The sequence below is a fragment of the Tenrec ecaudatus genome, chromosome 5, assembly GCF_050624435.1.
Source record: "Tenrec ecaudatus isolate mTenEca1 chromosome 5, mTenEca1.hap1, whole genome shotgun sequence".
NCBI classification, from domain to species: Eukaryota; Metazoa; Chordata; class Mammalia; order Afrosoricida; family Tenrecidae; genus Tenrec; species Tenrec ecaudatus.
In genome coordinates, this window is record NC_134534.1 from 40913813 (window position 1) to 40934654 (window position 20842).

At 43.6% G+C, this 20842-nt stretch overlaps 1 protein-coding gene and 1 pseudogene across 3 annotated transcripts in view; one reads left to right on the forward strand and one right to left on the reverse strand.

Annotated features, from left to right (window-relative positions):
* Positions 1–20842, reverse strand: part of CPQ (carboxypeptidase Q) — a 558535-nt gene that overhangs the window by 51277 nt on the left and 486416 nt on the right. The gene's annotated exons all lie outside the window — the stretch shown is intronic.
* On the forward strand, positions 18635–19844 carry LOC142448482 (hsc70-interacting protein-like; annotated as a pseudogene).

A 20842-nucleotide genomic window follows, 5' to 3' on the forward strand; every position in this document is an offset into this window, starting at 1 on the left:
ACAGCATAGTTTAAAATCGGGAGAAATGTGCATCCAGGTTGTAACCTCTCATGTGACTTATTCCATCTGTATGCTGAGCAGATAACAGGAGAAACTGACTGCATGAAGAAGACTGGGGGGAGCAGAGGAAGACTCGCTTCAAACCACAGCCCCAACCAAGTCCACTGTGATGGCAATCCTGTAAAGAAATCCCCAGGCTAAACCCTGGGGGGCAGACAGTCTCATCTTTCTCCAGAAGAGCTGCGTATGGGGTTGAGCTGCTGCTCCTGTATGCAGTTAGTAAGCCAGTGCCTAGTCCGAAGCACCAGGGCTCCTTCTGTCAAAGCTTGTCAGTATTAAAAATCAATGTTGAACACAGTCATCTCCTAGAGTTTTCATCCCTTATATTTTCCCTCTAGTTATGCAGCAAGAATGTTTCTTGGAACATTAGCTGGTCTTTCCCATAATGTCAGCATCGTGTGCCAACACTAGATATAATACACATATACATACACAGTAAAGTGGTAGGGATCATGTGTTTCAGTGGTTATTGGATACACAAGTATTCAAGATAATTGCAGCTTTCAGAAGGACCTAACTGTACACACACACACGCACGCGCACACGCACACACACCTCCTTTTACTATAATAGACTTTGGCAACTATTTCATTCCTATAAATCTTCCTTTCAATTTCCCATTGAGCTTCTGCTTCATGAGGAGGAGTCTCTCTTCACCCTTCTTACTCTTTCTAAATCCCTTGGTGGGAGGGGCAGCATCCACAAAGTTGGTCAAATAAAGCTCTGTGCCACACAGAAGAGTCACTACAAGAAATCATATTGCCCAGAAGTGATTTGATATTACAGAGTCTTTTGATCTGAAAAAAGTAAAAGGAGTCTCAAACATCTGGAAAACTATCCCAGCAATTTCCAGTTTAGGCATCTGTGACATTAGAAGGAGTTTGGCCATCTTGTTCTCCAGTTGGACACGAAGACGCTCACAGAACCTGACAAGGTCATTCTGTGACTGTGACAAAGTGAATCAAACAAGCAACAGCACACACACACACACACACACACACACACACACAGTATCTAAGCCCAGGCAATATTGGATTTGCCACAAAACAGCAAACCTCCCTCTACGGGATCGAATCACAGGCTCTTCTGATAATTCCAACATTGGCATCGATCTAGTCTGTCTTCCCTGCCATTGCGGTTGTTACTTGTGTGTAGTAAACTCCAGCACAAAGAAAGCAGAAACCCCCAAAAATTGCACTAATAAGCAACATCCTGATAAGATGAATAAAGATTGATGTTGTCAAGGATTTCCGTTTATCTGGGATCCACAGTCAACGCCCAGGAAAACAGCAGTCGAACAATCAAATGATATAGTTCACTGGGCGGTATCTGCTATAGAACACCCCTGGAAAGTGTTCACAGCAATGGCGGCACTTCGAGGACTCAGGTGTGCTTTCCCCAGGGCACAGTAGTTTCAAACCATCTGAAAACCGGACAATGAATAAAGGAGATCAAAGAAGAATTGATGCCTTTCAATTGCGGTGCTGGTGATGCATAGGATTTACACTCTGGACCTCCAGAAGAATAAATTAATCTGGCTTGGAAGAAGAATAGCCACAGTGCTCCTTGGCAGGGAGGATAGACTTTGGACATGTTATCGGGAGGAGTCAGTCCCTGGAAAAGGATATCATAATTGGTAACCAAGAAGATTGATGACAAATGGGAAGATCCCCAACAAGATGGATTTACACAATGACTGCAGCAATGGACTCCACTAGAGGGTTGATTATGAGGATGATGCAGGACTGGGATGCACTTTGTTCCGTTGTGTTCAGGTAGCTATGAGGTGGAAATGACTTGATCGCAACCCAACAACACCAGCGGTGAAACCCCAGAGACGGTGGTCCTCAGACATCCTTCAAGCCAGGAATTAAACCTATCTCCAGGTATAAATTTTCAACTTAGCAATAGCTGAAACAATAAATAAGCCTATAAAGTGAATAATAGCACCAGAGAAGAATATATTCATCAATACAATCAAAGACGCAAAACCCAAAGGGTAAGATTTTGCCCCCCATCCCTCCCTAACAAAACCCTCAGAAGTCAGGGAGGGACAAGAAAGATGGAAGAATAGTAGGGTACATGGTGGGCTGGTGACGACACGTAAGCAGTTCAAAGCCACCAGTTTCTCAGTAGAAAGACAAGGGTTTCTACTCTCATAAGGAGTTACAGAGTCAAAAACTCATGGGAGCCATCCTACAGGCCCTATCGGGTCACTATGCGGTGAGGAATTCTGCAGCTGTTTGTGATTTTCCGAAGTCAGACCTGGCTGGCCTTCTAGGTTCTGCACCTGGGAAATATAAGATTTTCAAGGACATTGTTAAGGGTCGCTTAGAAATATGGCTCGTAAGCTTTACTGAAGTTAATTGAGACGGGAGGAAGGTACAGTAGAGAGTTCTCCATAAAATGCCTGACGAAGTGCTTTCTAAAAAACACAACATCTAAAATGAAAGGAGTATATTTCAAGGAAAACACCGGTGTTCTATTGGCGCTTGGTGTCTGGAAATCTGTTACTAAATGATCACATATCAAATTAATTTACTTTCATGAGTAGTGGCATAGTCACTTTGGACACCAGCAAGATTACATCACACAGTTGCTTGTAAACCCGGCCAGAAAGGTCGGCCAACACCTCAGCCCCCTCCCAGTCAGTGGGGAGGGGAGGCCGCAGGCAGGGTGCTGTCTCTCATGTTAGGTGCGTTCTTGCAGGTTGGAGGGCAGGGGCGCCCACCTGCCACCGGGCCCTGGGGCCCCAGCTCCCTCTCAGGCCACTCTGGGCCTCTGGGGATTTCCTGCTCTTGGTTCCTCCCCGGTGGTTTCACGCTCCCATTCAGCGATTCTCTGCACGTGGTTTTTCGAGTTCTCGCGAAGTGGCCCCTCTCCAGTCTGGAGCTCCCTTGGGGTCCCTCGTGGCCTTGTAGACTTCCCCAAAATAGCGTGTACTTTTGGAGACTGTGCTACCTGAAACCCTCCTTCCCGTCCCGAAAGTCACGTAGGTGGAAAAAGTGCTTCCGCCCGCGGGAATTCTTCCAGCTTTGCGAAGAACGTGGTCAACCCACAGAAACCCAACTCTGAGGCTAGTCGCCAGTAACAGATTAGCTGGGGGCGGCTGGGGGCTGCAGGGCTGCCTGGAGACGTGTGGGTGCAAACACACAACGGGGGGTGGTGGTGTGGTGGTGGTGGTGTAGTGTTCTTAGTAAAATTGGTTGTCTCAGGATGTTGAGGAATGGTAATAGTTCAGGTAAACTTTTTTTTTTTAATAAAAAGATTGAGAGGCAGGACATTTGGGAAAAGAGGGGTGTCTCTGGCAAACGCCTGCCCTAAACGAACTTAGCTGGCTGTGCCACACATAAAGGGCTTCCCTTGAACAGAAATCAAGTGCCCACGAGACGCCGAGGGAGGAGACCCACGCCGTGAAAGGTCCGAGGCTTGGACTTGTTCCGTTTGTAGGGACCCAAAGGTGGGGCACGTGCGGATGAACGCCACCTGGGCGTACCACTGGCAAAGCAGCAGCAGTGCCACACACTTACACGCCTGCCCTCCGAGCGCGCCCGGGCAGGGAGACAGCAGAAGCAGCCCTCCGCCCCAGGCATGCCCACGTGGCTCTCCAGGCTCCCCAAGGGGCCCATTTTCCGTCGTGGTCCCTCTAGGCTCCGCAGAGGCCCTACAGGCATTGCAGAGACAGCGTGGGCTATCTGACTGTACTACCTAAAACTTCCTTTTCACGAGTGAAAGCTTACAATTGTGCTCCTGCCTCGTGCATCCTTTCAGCACAGAGAAGTAAGAAATGGGAAAGCCATCCCCAAGCCTTAACAGGGCCCGGTTAAACTAACTGAGAAAGTTATTTGATAGCTGAGAGAAGGCAGTTCTCTGCCTGTCAGCGCCATGGTTTCCATGGTGTTTTCTTACAGGTTTGCTCTGAGTTGCTTTTTTACTGGCTAAAGTTAATCAAGTTTGATCGAACATAATTCTACAAACCATTTCTTATCCTAAAGTAGCTTTTAAAAATAACAACAGAGCAAAACTCAAACACACCAGGCCCTAGGTTCTGAATGCAAAAAAGCAGAAATCTATGTGATAAAGGGGCACAAAGGTCTGAAGGTCATGTGACCTAGCTCCTCAGAGAACAGTCAGCCACGCTAACATTTAAATCTCAATGACCCCAATGTTCACGATGGGTTCCAATTTCAGTCCTACTATTATATACCATCAACAAAATCCATCGTGAAATCAGATATTCTAATTTTTAAGAAGCCATTCTAGCCTCAGATTTCTTTTTAAAAAAAGAAAAACAAACTCATTGGGGGCTTGAATACAGTCTGTAGAACCCAATCATGTGCATTAAAAGACGTCTAGGAACATTTTTGCTTCCTTCTCTCCAGGGGTCACCTTGAGCACAGATGTTGAAAATGTGCTACAGATGTATAAATCCAGGCTTCCAGCTATTTATAAAATTAAAATTCCACTGATCAAAGATGAAACATATTTTTACCCCACTACCAGCTTGGAAACTAGTTTGGTAGAAACGAACTATATACTTACAACAAATTTATTACCTCCACTTTCATCACTATCATTTCTTCTTTGCCATTAACATTTTCAGGGCAAACACAAAGTGTGAAATATTATCAGAGAAGCAGACACTTTCTCGTTCAAAATCAAAAATGATGAGGAAAGGGGATGAAAAGAAAAACACATTCTCTTTTCCTTATTTTTTTGCTTTGCTTTTAACTTGGGTGTGGATGTAAAATGCTTAATAACTGAAAGTCAATATCCTTTGATGATCAAAAAGTGTTTCCAATATTACCTTATAAATTGGGCTTGCAAGTCACTGGAACAACATAATAACTAGAAATCTTTCCATTTAAAATATGATTGAGTGCTGTAAAATTCATATTCTCTTTTTAAATCAAGTCCTGAAAACAGAAACTATGAATATATGTAGAGAATATGAATGTAAAAATATCCCATGTTAGCAATAACCTTTTGTGGTTTTTAGTGAGCTCTTTTCAAATTAATCTTTCAACACTCATATTGAGAAATCCCAGTTCTTGTCAGTTCTCGAATGTAATGGCAGTCTTTTGCATTTATGATGTTCAGGATTAGAACAGGGTAATGAATGCACCAACTCGCCTAATTTAGCTTACCTTCAGTCCACAAAATTAATGCGACTGGATTCCTAGTGGAAAAAGCTTTTTTACATTTAAAATTCTGTGTTGGATTTCTTAATTCGCTATTCAAGATGGATTGCTAATTACCATGATAACAAAAGTATAGAGGAAAGCAGTGAGCCGAGTGCTCTCGAGGGGTGATGAGGACATTCTGAGGGGAGCAGCTCCTCAGGCAGACATGAGGCCTTGACCTCGGCAGCCATGTCCTTAGAGATGTGTGTGGGCGAGCAGCAGCCCGTCCCCACCAGGAGCTGCAGGCCCTCTTCATTCCCTTTAGGCATCTCACCGTGCCAGGCCATTCTCTGCATCCTGTGTCAGCTGCAGCCACTATCTCAGAAATTAGATGTGGGAAGATTGGGCAGGTCACTTGATTCCTCAGCCCTCTGTGCAGAATGCCCCTGTTGAATAGTGATGTGGCCTTTGGTGGCGCAGTGGTTAAGCACTCAGGCTGCTAACTGAAAGGCCATTGGTTTCAACCCACCAGAAGCTCTGTGGGAGAAAGCTGCGAAGTCAGCTTTTGAAAATCTGTCCTATGTTGTTAGAATGCCCTCCAGGGCGTAGGTTAGGTTTCTATACCTGTGTGTGTGTGTGGGGGGGGGGGGTGTGGTTAGGTGGGTGGTGAGGGCAGGCAGTCTATTAGCCATGGCCATTTACCTTGACCTTGGGGAAAACCACCATTAAGAGACACCTTCTTTTAATCAACCATTTGAGATCAAAAGGGCAGCATTTGCTCAAGGACAAAGTTTAGAAGGATTCAGAAAGAAAGGAATGGGTCCAAAGACAACTAGGGAGGTGTGAGAAGTGAGGTTCCATTGAGGGAATTGCAATGAGTGAAAGAATGGATACAGTGCAGCAAAGTGGGTGTGAACTGTTGGATGGAAAACAAAGGATCCGCTTTGTCAAACTTCACCCAATTCTCTGTGAAAAGGTGGGGTTTTTTGTGTGTTTGTTTTGTTTTTTAAACCACAAAACATAGTATAAGCCAAGCGGAAAAATACATCACAAACATATGCCATAGGCTACATACCTGACTGGCCGTCAAATAATAAGGCATATTAAGCATCTCCTGTGTTTGGGGTCAATGGATAACGCTGGTAGTGGCTCTCTGCCTACCGTAAAGGGAAAGGAAAACCGACAGGACTCTCCCTGTGCCCAGTTACAATATGCTTCTCAAGCCAACGTGCCGAGTCTTGATCTAGGGATCACACAGACCTCACATACTTGATCAGCAGAAGCCAATATTTTCCGCACTCCTCCAGGATGCTGGGAGACGTTGTCAGCTGGCTAAGGCGTCCGAGTGGTGCAGCGCATTGGGCTGCCAACAGCAAACTCAGCTGTCCACACTCAGCAGTTGCTCGGGGAAAAAGATGAAGCTTTCCACTCAGGTCAAGATTTACAGCCTTGTAACCGATACAGGCCATTCTACTCTGTCCTGTGTGGTCCCTATAAATGGGAATATATATATAACCTCATGAGAAATATGAGACTTTCTACTCCCATAAAGAATTATAGTCTTGGAACCTCACAGGGGCAGGTCTACCCTGTACTATAGGGTTGCTGAGTCAGAACTGACTCAATGGCAGTGAGTGTGAGTGAGAGATAGTCCTGGTGGTGTAGCGTGACATGTTGGGCTACTAACTGCAAGAGCAGAAGTTTGAAACCATTAGCTGCTCTGAGGAAGAAAGACGAGGCTCTCTACTCCCACTGAGAGTGACAGTCTTGGAAACCCGCGGAGGCAGTTCTACCCTGTCCTATAAGGTTTCCATGAGCCAGGAAGGCTGGCAATGGTATAAATCTATGGCAACATGACAAATATGTATAATGGTACTTGAACACCAATCCAGATCTGTGAAGCCCTAAGTGGATTCGTGTGTGTGTGTGTGTGTGTGTGTGTGTGTGTGTGTGAAGCTTTACCAAGTGCAAAGCTTAAGTGAGTGAAGAAGCTACTCTTTTGACCATTTCCAACAGAATACGAGGAGCATAAAGATAGCCGAAGAGGAAAACAGGCTTTTCTGTCAAACAAAGATGCAGTTTAGATCCATACTCCCCCTCGTACTCTTCAGGTAACTGGTCCTCACCTGGACAGCACGAACAGCAATGTCTACTCACAGAGATTTGCGATAGCTTGATCAGATCATGAACTGGGCACTTTGTGGGCCTTCAATAAATGTCTGCTGCACTTCTGGGCATTCTATCTGTAGTATTTGTTCATTTCTAGAATTTTTCTAGGTTATTTAGAAAGACAACAAACGATTCTAGGTAGATTTGCATAGCTCTGATGCAATCAAATTTACAAAATATTTCTAACTCATTAAGCCCTGGAACAGGCTTTTTAAGTGCCAATAAAATTAAAATAGTTCCTTTCACATGCTTCCTGAGTTTAATCACACCAACCCAATGCAAAATTTAATGTAAAAGAGGCATCTGCATGCATCCTGTTTTCCCCATTTGATGGAGGTTGGAGCCTAGCATCCGACAGTTTTCTCCCTCCTGTAGATTTCCTGAAGTTCTTCAGGCTGCTCTCCTCCTTGATAAACACGGAGGAACTTGTGGGTCATGTCCTCTTTCCTCTCACATCGCAGTATGATATGAAGGGTTATTAGGCATTGCCGCACACTTGGTAGTTAAAGGTCAAGAAGCACCATCAGCCACCATGGATGGAACCTATTCACGCCACCCTCGGTTTCTCTCAACTTCTTTTACTTCTGGCTCTCCTTTCAGCCTTTAAACGGTTTCACAAAATAGCCCCTCTCTTAAAATGCATTTAATTGTTTATAACAGAATGAAAGGATTTCCACAATACCACTTCTGCATATGGCCTCTTGAGCCTTATATGTTCTTTTCATGAATTGCGGGTGCCTGGTCTCAAAGCGAGACAAGTGTTCTGGAGCCTGGTACAACCAAAGAGGTTTTATCACAAGGTAGTTTTTAGAGGGTAAATATGGGATTAGCTGCTGGACCTTTCCTTTTTGTTTGTTTGTCTGTTTGTTTGTTTAAATCATTTTATTGGGGGCTCATACAGCACGGATCAAAATCCATACATACACCAATTGTGTCAAGCACATTTATACATTTGTCGCCATAATCATTCTCAAAACAATTGCTCTCTACTTGAGCCCTTGGTATCAGCTCCTCATTTTTCCCCTCCCTCCCGATTCCCCCCTCCCTCATTAACCCTTGATAATTTATAAATTATTATTTGTCATATCTTACACTGTCTGATTTCTCCCTTCATGCACTTTTCTGTTGCCCTTCCCCCAGGGAGGAGGTTATATGTAGATCCTTGTAATCAGTTCTCCCTTTCTACTCCACCTCCTCTCCACCCTCCCAGTATCACCACTCATACCACTGATCCTGAGGGGTTCATCTGACCTGGATTCCCTGTGTTTCCAGTTCCTATCTGTACCAGTGTACATCCTCTGGTCTAGCCGGATTTGTGAGGTAGAATTAGGATCATGATGGGGGTGGGGGGGTGAGTGGGAAACATTTAAGAACTAGAAGAAAACTGTATGTTTCATTGTTGCTACATTGCACCCTGACTGGCTTGTCTCCTCCCTGCAACCCTTCCGTAAGGGGATGTTCAATTGCCTACAGATGGGCTTTGGGTCTCCACTCCACACACCCCGTCATTTACAATGATAAGATTTTTTGTTCTGATGATGCCTGATACCTGATCCCTTCAACACTGCGTGATCGCACAGGCTGGTGTGCTTCTTCCATGTGGGCTTTGTTGCTTCTGAGCCAGATGGCAGCTTGTTTACCTTCAAGCCTTTCCTTTTCTTATCTCAGATAAGAGGCAGTTTTGAAGCAGGTTTTATGAGATTCAACCTTGGTGTCCAGGAGAATCGAGTGCTTGATTTGGGTTTTGGCACCTGAGAAACTCAGGCATTTCTGAGGAAATGAAACTTCCTGGTGTGGGTCTTAGCACAAGTGAAGCCATTTTGGACTAGATTAAAATCAGGTTAACAATAATAAGAGATACTCATAGGGTTCAAATGTAGTACCTCTATTTAAATTAAAAAATAATATTACTGTGGTAACATATACTTAATATGAAATATTTAGATAGAAATGGGGAATAAAGGAAGTATCCTAACTATTGCTAAAAAATCCCAGAGTTCAGATTAGAGAGGTTGAACACCTGCAAAGACAACTGCAGTTTGAACTTCGCTTTTCTAGGTCATAGATGCTTGCTGAGTAATGTGGCTTATCAATTCAAAACTGGTAGGTGGATATTCACAGGTCAAGAGGAGATCCAGGAGAGAGGGCACAGTTCCAGAAAGAGCCCCAGTGATTCACAATCACAGCTCTTACATGGAAATACACACACACACACACACACACATATGACTCACATATCAACTGCAGAACATGAACATGCAAATAAAAAACGGACAAGATTACATCATGAAAGAAGCCATTAACAAAATAATGGATAAAAAGTAAAAGCAAGTGATGAGGAAGTTTCCTGGGTTCTTCTGTGTGGGTCCTTATGCATGAATGCCCACACACACACAGAGAGCTTGAGAGAGAGAGAGAGAAGAGAAAGAGGGAATGCCCCGCTCCTTTACAAGGCACATAAACACATTCTCGGACAAAATTATACCCTTTCATTCCAGAACAGTTAAAAGCACACACTGTGTAAGTGTCCCTGGGGGCTGGTGAAACAAGGCTCAGGGAGGTATAGGCCATGTGTATGATAGAGGGCATCACGTGTGCCTCTATAATCATCGACAGATGTGGCCAGCTAAGGCATGGGAAACTCAGCTTCCACTTAACACATGCTGTCCAGTGACAGGCAGGACAGGGGTCTTGGCAAAACAAAGGAAGGTTTGATGGATGAGGCGTCCTGCCTAACTGTACTGAACTCTCCAGTTCAAGTGTTCATGGATTCAACAGTTGAGACCTAGGAAGCCTGTCCCGCGATGCTCGCAGGAAGAACACGGGGAAAGGTTAGGACAGAAAGGAAAGTGAGAAACACAGGATGGCGTTGCCATGGATACTCAAACGGAGTCAACCAGGCGTTTGCATGGTGAGATTAGTCATAAGAGAAACAAAACTGGCACCAAGACCAGGTATTCGAAAGTAAATACAAAAACACGTTCCTTTGCTGCCAGGTTCTCTCATCGATGTTCTCCTGATATTTTAGCGATGCTGAAGTACCAGTCTTTTAGAGAATTTTAAATCTGCTGAGCTTTCTTCATGTTCGTTTAATACAGGAATTGGGTGGCAGTTCATCTCTTGCCGAGTAGGCTGCTCTGTCTATCACACTCCCCTGTTAGACACCGAAAGCAATTTTCACCTCTGAGAAAATGATGCCCTTTTGCTTATGGCGTTTCAGCATCAGGGGAGGCATAGAGTGGCAACTGCGTATTTTTCAGGTTAGAGAAGACATATGCCATCTCAATGTCACCGTGTGGACTGAGGCTCCTTGGACAGAAGAGAGCGCCCAGCCAATAAGGCGATCCGGAACTTGGTGCGGCCGGGAGAGTCAGATTGTCATCAGCGCCCACTGCCGTTTACTAGTGGGTTGATAGACTCTCATGCACACAGTCCTCCCACTGCCTCTTACTGGCCCATAGGCATTCCACTTTGACTGACTAGTAACTATAGAGAAGGCATCAGCCTCCACAAAGCATCATTAATAATGGAAAAGTTGAAATGTTATTACACGATGACTTTTTTCTTTGCTTGCTTGCTTGTTTGAGGTCTATGCTGACAGTGAAGAGAGTCAGACCATTCTCCCAAATCACGTGCTGGGGTCGTCCATTAAAGTAGCAGGTGGTGTGGAGTGAATGAATACGGCACTCTTTCCTGTAACCAGAGAGTCAGTGAAGGCTAGTGGACCCCCAAACTTGCGAGCCTTTGGCAGTGTTTCCTAAGATAGTCAAGCACCCTCTCACTAATTACTATTTCTACTGGATCTGAATTCAAGAGAACGTATTTATAGCAGAGCCTCTTCAAGAGTTCTTAAAATAGAAAAACTATCCCCAAACCCTGAAAACAGACTTTTAAAATTTCTAATGGGCAGGGCGCCATCGACTTTCAAACACACGATCACGTTTAGTCCTCACAACAGTTGTGTGAATTATGATTAGGCTCATTTTTCAGATTAGGAAACGGAAGTCCAGAGAAGCTAAATAACTTGTCAAAAGCACACTGCTCTGAAGAGCTGAATCCTGGGCCTTGTGCAGGACCCCTGTGGCCTTTCCACCATAAGTGTTAGTGAAGGGGCTTGAACCAGGCAGGGGCTGAAGGACTTCCCTGGGTCCTTTGTAATTGCTCTTTCTCTTGGGTAACGTACACAGAGCAGGGTAGCTGTGGAGAGTGCCTATAAATAGTGGCTGTGCTTTCCCACCGGTGCAGCTAAGGACAGATGTACCGATACAAAGAGCTGGAAGAAGAGTTCCGAATTTAGAGTGGGGTGTGATCACGTCCAATGCTTCATCTGCCCATCAACCTAAGTATCTCAGGCAAACTGGACTGGAGAGGACTTTGATGTCCTCAGTTCCTCTTAGGGCATGATAGCTGGGTATGGGTCATGAAGAGAAGAGTGGTTTCGTGCCTTAAATTCAAGGGATTTCTTTACTGCTTCTGAGAACTTAATGTCATTAGCCCTTATCAGCCAATACACTCTAGAACTTCAGAGGCTTTTACTATATGCATTATTATAGTATATTATATATTACTATATACAGTGTTAATACATATATGACATCATGTCTCAGAGGAAAATAACAGACCCGGTGTTCATCTGCATAGGCTCTTTTCTTCCTATTTTAAGGACTACAGGACACTCAGAGCCTCCTGAGAGAGGGCCCAGCCATGGTCATGCAGAACCTCAATAAACTGGCCACAGTATAAGGTCAAGGCATGAAAATGAGACTCTGTCAGGCCAACCAGAATTCCTCTCTGGAATTTTTCCAAGTCAGTTGGAAGGATGCATTGGTTTGCTGCCCAGTGCTCATGAGGCTGTGAAGACGTAAGTCTTAATCCGTCCGGAGTTATAATTAGTCGTGAAGGGCCGGCTGGTGTGAGTGAATGAAAGTACCATGAAAGGTGAAATACGATGAGCACCAGAGAAGAAGTGGTTGGGCTCCAATAGCTCCAAATACGCAAATCTGTGAATCCAACCCCACCAACTTGGGGCTTGATTAAATGCCTACTTTTGCTTCAGGTCATTTGTGTTGGATTTTTGTCACTTGGTAGGAAAGGAGTCTGGACTAACACAGAAATCGTCTTGACAGTCAGGGTGATTACAGCACCGATGAAACATACAACTTCCCTCTAGTTCTTTAATGCTATCTCTCCACCACTATCATGATCCCAATTCTATCTTACAAATCCGGCTAGACCAGAGGATGTACACTGTAAGAGCTGGAAACACAGGAATCATCCAGGACATATAAACCCCTCAGGACCAATAATGAGAGTAGCAATATAAGGAGGGTAATGGAAGGTGGGGGAGGAGGGGGAACCAAATCACAATGATCTACAAATAATGCCCTCCCTGGGGGACAGACAAGAGAAAAGTGGGTGAAGGTAGATATCAGACAGTGTAAGACATGGTAAAAATAATAACAATTGATAAATTACCAAGGGTTCCTGAGGGAGGGAGGAGGGACAGGGAGGGGAAACAATGAGGAGCTGATACCAAGGGCTCAAGTAGAAAGAAAATGTTTTGAAAATGATGATGGCAACAAATGTACTAATGTGCTTGACGCAACAGATGTATGGATGGATTGTGACAAGAGCTGTATGAGCCTGCAATAAAATGAAAAAAAACAACAACAAAAGAATAAATAAGCCAGGTCTATAGCCACCACCCCCCCAAAAAAGAAATCTGGCTTTAATCCTGAAATAATAAAAATAGTTTATTGAATGTCAACTTTGTCCCAAGCACTGCACTTACACTGTCCTGATATTTCTCTAATATAATTTCATGATGCAAGTATTATTATCCCACACTGTATTTATAAAGAAATTGGGGCTCCAAGGGGTTAGATGGCATTACTAAGATCACACAGCAGTAAGTAGTATAGACTGTGAGTCCAATTCTATACAGTCCCTTAATCCGTGCTCTGAATGTCTAAGCCATTTGACACCTCAGTGGTTCTGAATTCTGGCTGCATTTTAGAATCATTTGTGAATTATTTTTTTTAAGACAAATAATAAGGAATCTTAAGGTCCACCTTGAGGGCCTCCAAGTGTGCGCAGCTACCATTCGCCTGGAATACAAGGGGTTGTGTTCCAAGAGGATTAAGGAAGGGAGAGTGTAAGGAGGTAGATGATGCTCCCTGGACCGGCGCAGCTGTAGCTGTCATAATGGAACCTGAGTCCTTGGGAACGGGGTCCTAGCACTGACGGGTTTGTACAAGCTCCCCAGATGATTCTAACGTGCGGTCAAGGATGAGAACCCTAACACAAACCAAACACGTATCGTTAATATAGGCTCTCGAATAGCATGACAATGGAACACGCAGCTTTCGGGGGGCACTTGAAGGGAATATAAGAAATAACTACAGGTATCAGAATATCTCCGACTAAAGAAAAGATTCTGAAAGAAATGATGAGTGTAGAGTCACGGACCCATCTGGATACCTGCTCTAGGTCAACACTGGGCTCTTCAGGTCCGCACGGACTAAACATAGTAAAGCAGTAGTGATGAGTAGCTTAACTCTTGAAATGTGACACCAACAATGGTTGATGAACTCTTTTGGGGGGAAAAGAGAAAAATGTGGCTTTTGTGAAAATGGACCCAGCAAACATTTAGAAGGTTTAAACTTTCAGAAGTGACATCGTTTTGAGTGCTGCTGAAGTCAGTCCCCTCTCTGTGGTTCAGGTTGTGTCCCCTCACCTGTCAGGAGACTATTGCAGCAATTACGAGCACACAAAAGAGAAAGGATACCAAGGAAGCACTGCTGAATTAGCCAACGAGTCTGATTATAGGTAAAACCTCACTGGTATCGCTAAAGATTTCACAGATACCAACCATGCTTCGATTCGTGCATTATGAACTGGAAGGACAAGACAGAAAATGTTACACTGCAAAAGAAAGCTACTTGCTACCAGCAAATCAATGCTGGCTCATAGCAACTCCCTGAGCGTTTCCTACCCTGTAACTATTTACAGGAGTAGAAAACTCAGTCTTTCTCCCAAGGAGCTGCATGGTTTCAAACTGCAGACCACGTGGATCACAGCCTAAAGCATAACCGCGGCACCACCAGGGCTCCATAAATAAAGCATAAATGCTATTGTGTTAGTCTCGGTACATTAGAGAAACAAATCCACGGACACTTGTATGTATAAGAGAGAGTTTTACAAAAAGGGTCAAGGTCATAAGTCCAACATTAGCCCATATGTCTGACACCAATCCACAAAGCTCTCCTCCATCTCACGAAACACATGCAGTGATGCCAACTGCAGGAGGAAAGCTGAATCAGTGAACGTGTAAGCCTTTTGGTGCTGGCAGGAGTCTCCACATGGCTGCTCCATCACCCAGGGTTGCATCAGGGTAGGTTCATGTGGCTTCTCCTCAGGGATGTCTTGCAGGAAGTGAGCCTTGCCAGCTGAAGCAGGAAACTGGCTAAGGCAGCTGCACCCTGGTCTGACCATCACAAAGCAAGTGACCCAGGAACTAGAAAGGCAAGGCTCACAAAGCCATTTATCTCTCCGCCCTTCAATTAACCCACATGTGTTTATCGGCTAGGTTGGCACAATAAACATTAACTATCCTAACCATGAATTATGCAATCTCAGACTTCTTTATAAACATAAGATACTTGTAAGAGGGAGACTTAACTCTGTATGTGTGAGATATGCATGAGGAGGTACATACAAGAATATCAGGTCAAGTGGTCATTTGAATACTGAGGAAAAGGAGGATCTTACACCAGTGAACTCATCAAAGTTAAGGAGTTCATTGGATTCAATTGAAGTATAACTTATTTCCATAGTAAAAGAGTAGTTTTCCCCATAATGAACTCAATTTCACCAATATCTCTTGAATTATGATGTTTTTCATGTTGGTTTCATAATCCCATAATTGTCAAAATAATTAAATTGGTCAGTAAATTGGTGAGCAAAGCATTTATAGGAGATCGGTGAAATGTCACAAAACTCTAAGGCCAATTTGAAAGAGAGATGTTTCACACGCTGTTTGAAAATGTACCAGGAGAGTCAGACTCCATTTTTTGACCCCTGAGAAATCCAGTACCACTGTCACGCCCAGTGCCTTGTGTGATGGGTCCTGAAAGACTTAACTTGGCTAAACTTCAAGTAACAAAACATCAGTCCTTTAGCAGCATGCTGCTAGAAGGCAGGTGAAACTGTGGATCTGTGAAGCCACATATTGTCTCAGGAGCCTCAAAGGAGGCGGATATGGCCCACCTGGAGTCTTTCTCATGACGAGAACTGAGCCAGGAGGTCTCTCACACCTCCGCAAGCCCTTCAAATGTTTCCGGTTGTCCGAAATATTCACGATAGCATTCAGATCCCTACTGGAGTCCTAAGAAACAGTCTTAGTCTTATCTGTATTTCCACACATTAACATGAACTTTGGCCAAACCAAGCTACCCATGAGTTTAAAATATCCACAGCTTTCTTGTCCTCTTCACTAAACAAAATGTTACTCTTTCTTCAAAATCAGATGAAATCCACCCCTTTCAGGTTGTCCCCCAAAGAATCAGAACTTTCTCGCCCAAAGTTCCATTATAAGTCATTATTCCTGTGTCTAAACTCTCCATTAAATCATTGAGGACAGGGCTGCATCTTATATATGACATTAATGTCAAGCAGATCTCTACACTAATTCTGGATGCTCTACTTAGTAGCTGTGTGTCCTTGGATAACATTAAGTTCCTGAGCCCAAATTGCCTCATCTGATAATTGCTTACAGTAATACTACGTACTTTGAAAGGTTCCTATGAAATTATATGACAGTATATGTGAAGCAGCTAGCGTATACTTGACAGAGTACATAGTCAATACATGTTAGACTAGTAGAAAGTTCAAGTCTGCATGCCATATACCAGTCGTTGGGTATTTGCTGAGTAAATACATGAAATTGTGAACTTGTCTGAATCAGAGCTAAGAAGAAAGAACAGGAGATAGTATACTTTGAGGACCCCACTATGATACTCCAAGGTAATTATTTTAATAAATCTCAAAATGATTGCTATCTGGAATTTCTTTCCAATTTTATCGGGAAAACTTAAAGCAAGCATTTAAACATTTATAAATCATTACATTCTGCCTTTAAAACAAAAATAGAAATTTTATTATATTCAGAATAATTTGCATTACAGGTAAAAAATTTTTACACCAATAATGTGGTTCATATCAATATATATAACAAAAAGAATTGAAAAAAATCAACTGCTTTTAATAAGCATATTGTTTATTAGGCATATTGTTCATGGCTGTGTTTGTATGTTATTCTGAGATTTTCGTGTATGTATTGTGGGACAAAGTGCATTAGTGGTTATGTTGTTCTATTGAGAAACAGGATTTGGGGGAAGGGAACAAGAAGGTACAGATATAACATTGCTGAAGTTAAGGATTTTAACCTTGAATTGGAAATACTATATAATTCAGAATACAGTTTCTCTTAAAAAATGGGAAGCAAACATATTTCCTATATCTGCCCTTTGAAAAAGTCTAGAAACAATGGCAAACTCCATAAATAAACAGGTGGTTTCTAAATACCATGACCTAGTAAAAGAAATTATGCTTTTTGGAGCAGTGGCTGATTCCATATGGACAGGAAAATACAAGATGACCTGGAACATTCTGTCCTAAAAGAAAGTCAGAAGCTATCGATGGCCATGAAGGTCATGCCGAAAGGATTCCAAAACTACCTTAAAGTGGCTCTACCACCCCAAAAGAGGGCTTTAGGCGCCAGTACAAAGTATTTATCTAATACAATAAAGCCAACAGATACTTAAATTAACATTAGTTAATAATAATACTAAATCACCTTTGGATTTACCTGGGAACTAATGGGTAGGTAAATATAAGGAAAAAATAAGACATTTATCCTATCTTCTTATACCAAAGCACCTCAGGGTAGCCAAATAGCTGATGAGGGAAAAGTTATATTTTATGGAATTATTTCAACTAGTAAATAAAAAATAATATAGTTAGAATACAGTATACTATTTTGCAGTCCCCAATGAAATATTAGATAAAGGTAATAATCTTTAATGCCAACTGACATATAAAGGACAATTATTAATGGAGATAAACAGCAACGTGTAGGAGGTTTTCTTTTTCAAAATCAAACATAAATCTATATCAACCTTTAAAATCTAATTTTCAATTCATAGGAAATATAATGGGAAGATATCATGTTAAATGATGCCATGGGAATGGAATCACCTTTTTATAGATTGAATCGAGTTCTCCCAAAAGCTACATTGAAACTGTTTTAAAGTAGGGTCTTTGGAGATACAATCAGTTAATTTAACATGCAGTCATCTGAATTGGGTGGGTCCAATACAAGTTGGACCCCTTTTACAAGAGAAGAGACACGAGAGGCGTGCTTGGGGGGAGCTGGGAAGGTAAAGATGGGGCAGAGATCGGAGGAGCCCCGGTGAGCAGTTTGAGACCCTCCGCTGTTTTGTGGGGGGAAAACGACTTTCTCCTCCTCTAAAGAGCTGCAGTCTTGGACACCTGCAGGGCCAGTTCTACCTGGTCCTAAAGGGTCTCTACAAGTCTGAGTCAGATCAATTCAAGAACAATGAGGCTTGAGGGATGGATTTTACTTTGGGGGATAAGCCAGGGAACCCCAAAGACCACTGGCCAACACCAAAAGCTCAGAACAGCTTTTCCCTCAGCTCCTTCCAAAAGAGTCAGCAAGGCCAACACCCTCGTCTCAGAACCCTAGCTGCCAAAAATGTGAGGCGACACATTTTCTGTGTGTCTTTGTCTTCTTTCGTCCATACTGTGGTCTAGCTCAGGTGTATTTTGTCCAAGAGGGCAACCCTCTTGGATTTTTGTTATTTTGTTTGTTTGTTTTTCAGTATGTGAAACCCAGGATTAATGAACCTACAGAGACAGCAAGTAGAATAAGGGTTTCTTGAAGGAGAGGGTAAAGGAGAGGCAGCGCCAAGGATTCAAGAAGGAAGAGAATGTTTGAAACTGATTGTGGTAGCACATGTACAATACGGCTTGATGTGATCGACTATGAAACAATATATCTATCTGTATTAGCTCCCGATAAAATGGTTTTGGGGAAAAAATTAGAGAAACTTAACAATATTATTATTTATCTTTTCAGACCTTTCAGCATCTAACACACATCAGACAGTCAACAAACAATTAGTAATTGACATAACCTCCATAAAAGTAGAAATGGAGAATCCAGCTCCCAGACCTGGAATCGGGTCACAGCCTCCTGAGCCATGCCCTCGGCTTCCCTCCACCTGCCGACCCTGGACCCCCGCTAAGTGAGCGAGCTGCGGGCCTTCGTGAAAATGTGTAAGCAGGACCCACGCATTCTGCACCCCCAGGAGATGCGCTTCCTGAGGGAGTGGGTGGAGAGCATGGGTGGTAAAATACCACCTGCTACTCATGAGGCCAAATCAGAAGAAAACACCAAGGAAGAAAAAACAGGTAATATGAAGACAGAGGAACACACAAAGGCAGATGAACCATCGAGTGAGGCAAGTGACCTAGAAATTGACAAGGAAGGTGTGATTGAACCAGGTACAGATGTGCCTCAAGAAATGGGGGATGAAGCAGTAGAGCTAACTGGAGGGATGATGGATCAGGCAAATGACAAGAAAGTGGCTGCCATCGATGCCCTAAATGATGGTGAACTACAGAAAGCTATTGATCTATTTACTGATGTCATCTAACTGAATGCTCTCCTGGCCATTTTTATGCCAAGAGAACCAGTGTCTACGTCAAATTACAGAAGCCAAATGCTGCCACCCGAGACCGTGACAGAGTCATTGGAATTAGTCCCGATTCAGCTCAGCCTTGCAGGCGGAGAGGGAAAGCACACAGACTTTGGGGCCGTTGGGAAGAAGCTGCTCATGACCTTGCCCATGCTTGCAAACTGGACTATGATGAAGAGGCTAGTGGAATGCTGAAAGAAGTTCAGCTGAGGGCCCAGAAAATTGCAGAACACCGGAGAAAGTATGAGCGAAAACGTGAGGAGCAAGAGATCAAAGAAAGAGTAGAAAGAGATAAGAAAGCCCGGGAAGAACGTGAACGAGCCCAGAGGGAGGAGGAAGCTAGACGACAATCAGGAGCGCAACATGGCTCCTTTCGGGGGGGGGGGGGGCTTTCCTGGGGGGATGCCTGGTCATTTTCCTGGAGGAATGCCTGGAATGGGAGCGGGTATGGCTGGAATGGTAGGAATGCCTCCTTTCAATGAGTCTTAGGGATTCAGAGGTTCTTGCTGCCACGTAGCATCCATAAGTTCTGGTGGTGTTCTGGGATGTGGCCAAGAACCCAGCAAATATGTCAAAATGTCAGAGTAACCCTAAGATTATGAATATCATCAGTAAATTGCCAGCCAAATTTGGAGGTCAAGCATTTCGCTGGTTGACAAATAAAGCCCTTGCCGAAGGGGGGTGGGGGTGGGAGCAGATGTGGAAAGGTTAAAATGCAAATTGCAAATGGTTACACCAAGAAGGAGTTATGCTATTCAGAGAGTATTGTAGAAGCAGTGCCTTCTGTATAGCAGGGGAAATTTTTTACAACTTAAATTGAATCTAGAAAGTGCTCATTTTCTACTAAAGTCCTGAGAATTGTAGAAGCAGAGAGAAAAATGTTCACAGGCATGCGCTGAGTGTTCCCTGGTGAGAGCAAATCTTTTTATATTTTAGCATTGCAGTGTTCTTTACAGTGGCTGTTCTTCACCTAACACTGTGGTTGAATGAGATTCTACGCTCACATTCTTTGGTGCGTTACAGTGATCCAGTGTGGGGAGTAGTAAAAACTTGTTAAACTCAGAATGAAACTTAGAGCTGAATTGCGTTATGTTGTGAGGCACCATTGAGTTGGTGTCGATGCCTAGCAAAACCCTGAGGACAACATAGGAAAGTCCTGCTGGATCATGAGCCATCCTCACAAGTGTCGCGTTAGAATGTCTACAAACAGCACTGCCACAATCCATTTCCCTGAGAGTCTTCCTCGTTTATGCTGACCTTCTGCTTTACCGAGTATGGTGTCCGTTTCTGGGGACTGGGTCCTCCTGTTAACATGTACAAAGTAAGTTAGATGACGTCTCCCCCCTCTCTCTTCTAAGGAGCATCCTGGGTATATTTCCTCCTAGACAGATGTATTTGTTCTTCTAGCAGGCCATGGTGTGTCAATACTCTTGCTAATACCTAATTTAAAGCCGTCAATTCTTCTTCGGTATTGCTTATTCATTGTCTGGCTTTCACATGTATATGAGGTGATTGAAAATGCCATGGCTAGTATGGCAGGGGCAGACCAGATCCAGGGATACATATGGTAGCCAACAAAAAAGGAGTGGGGGGGGAAGGCATGGGCAGTGGGAAAACAGGGCACTAACCCACCCAAGGGGAGGGTGTTGTTTATATCTCCACAGGGAAAGAGGGATCTGACTTCAACCGGGTGCTCCAAGACTTGAATGA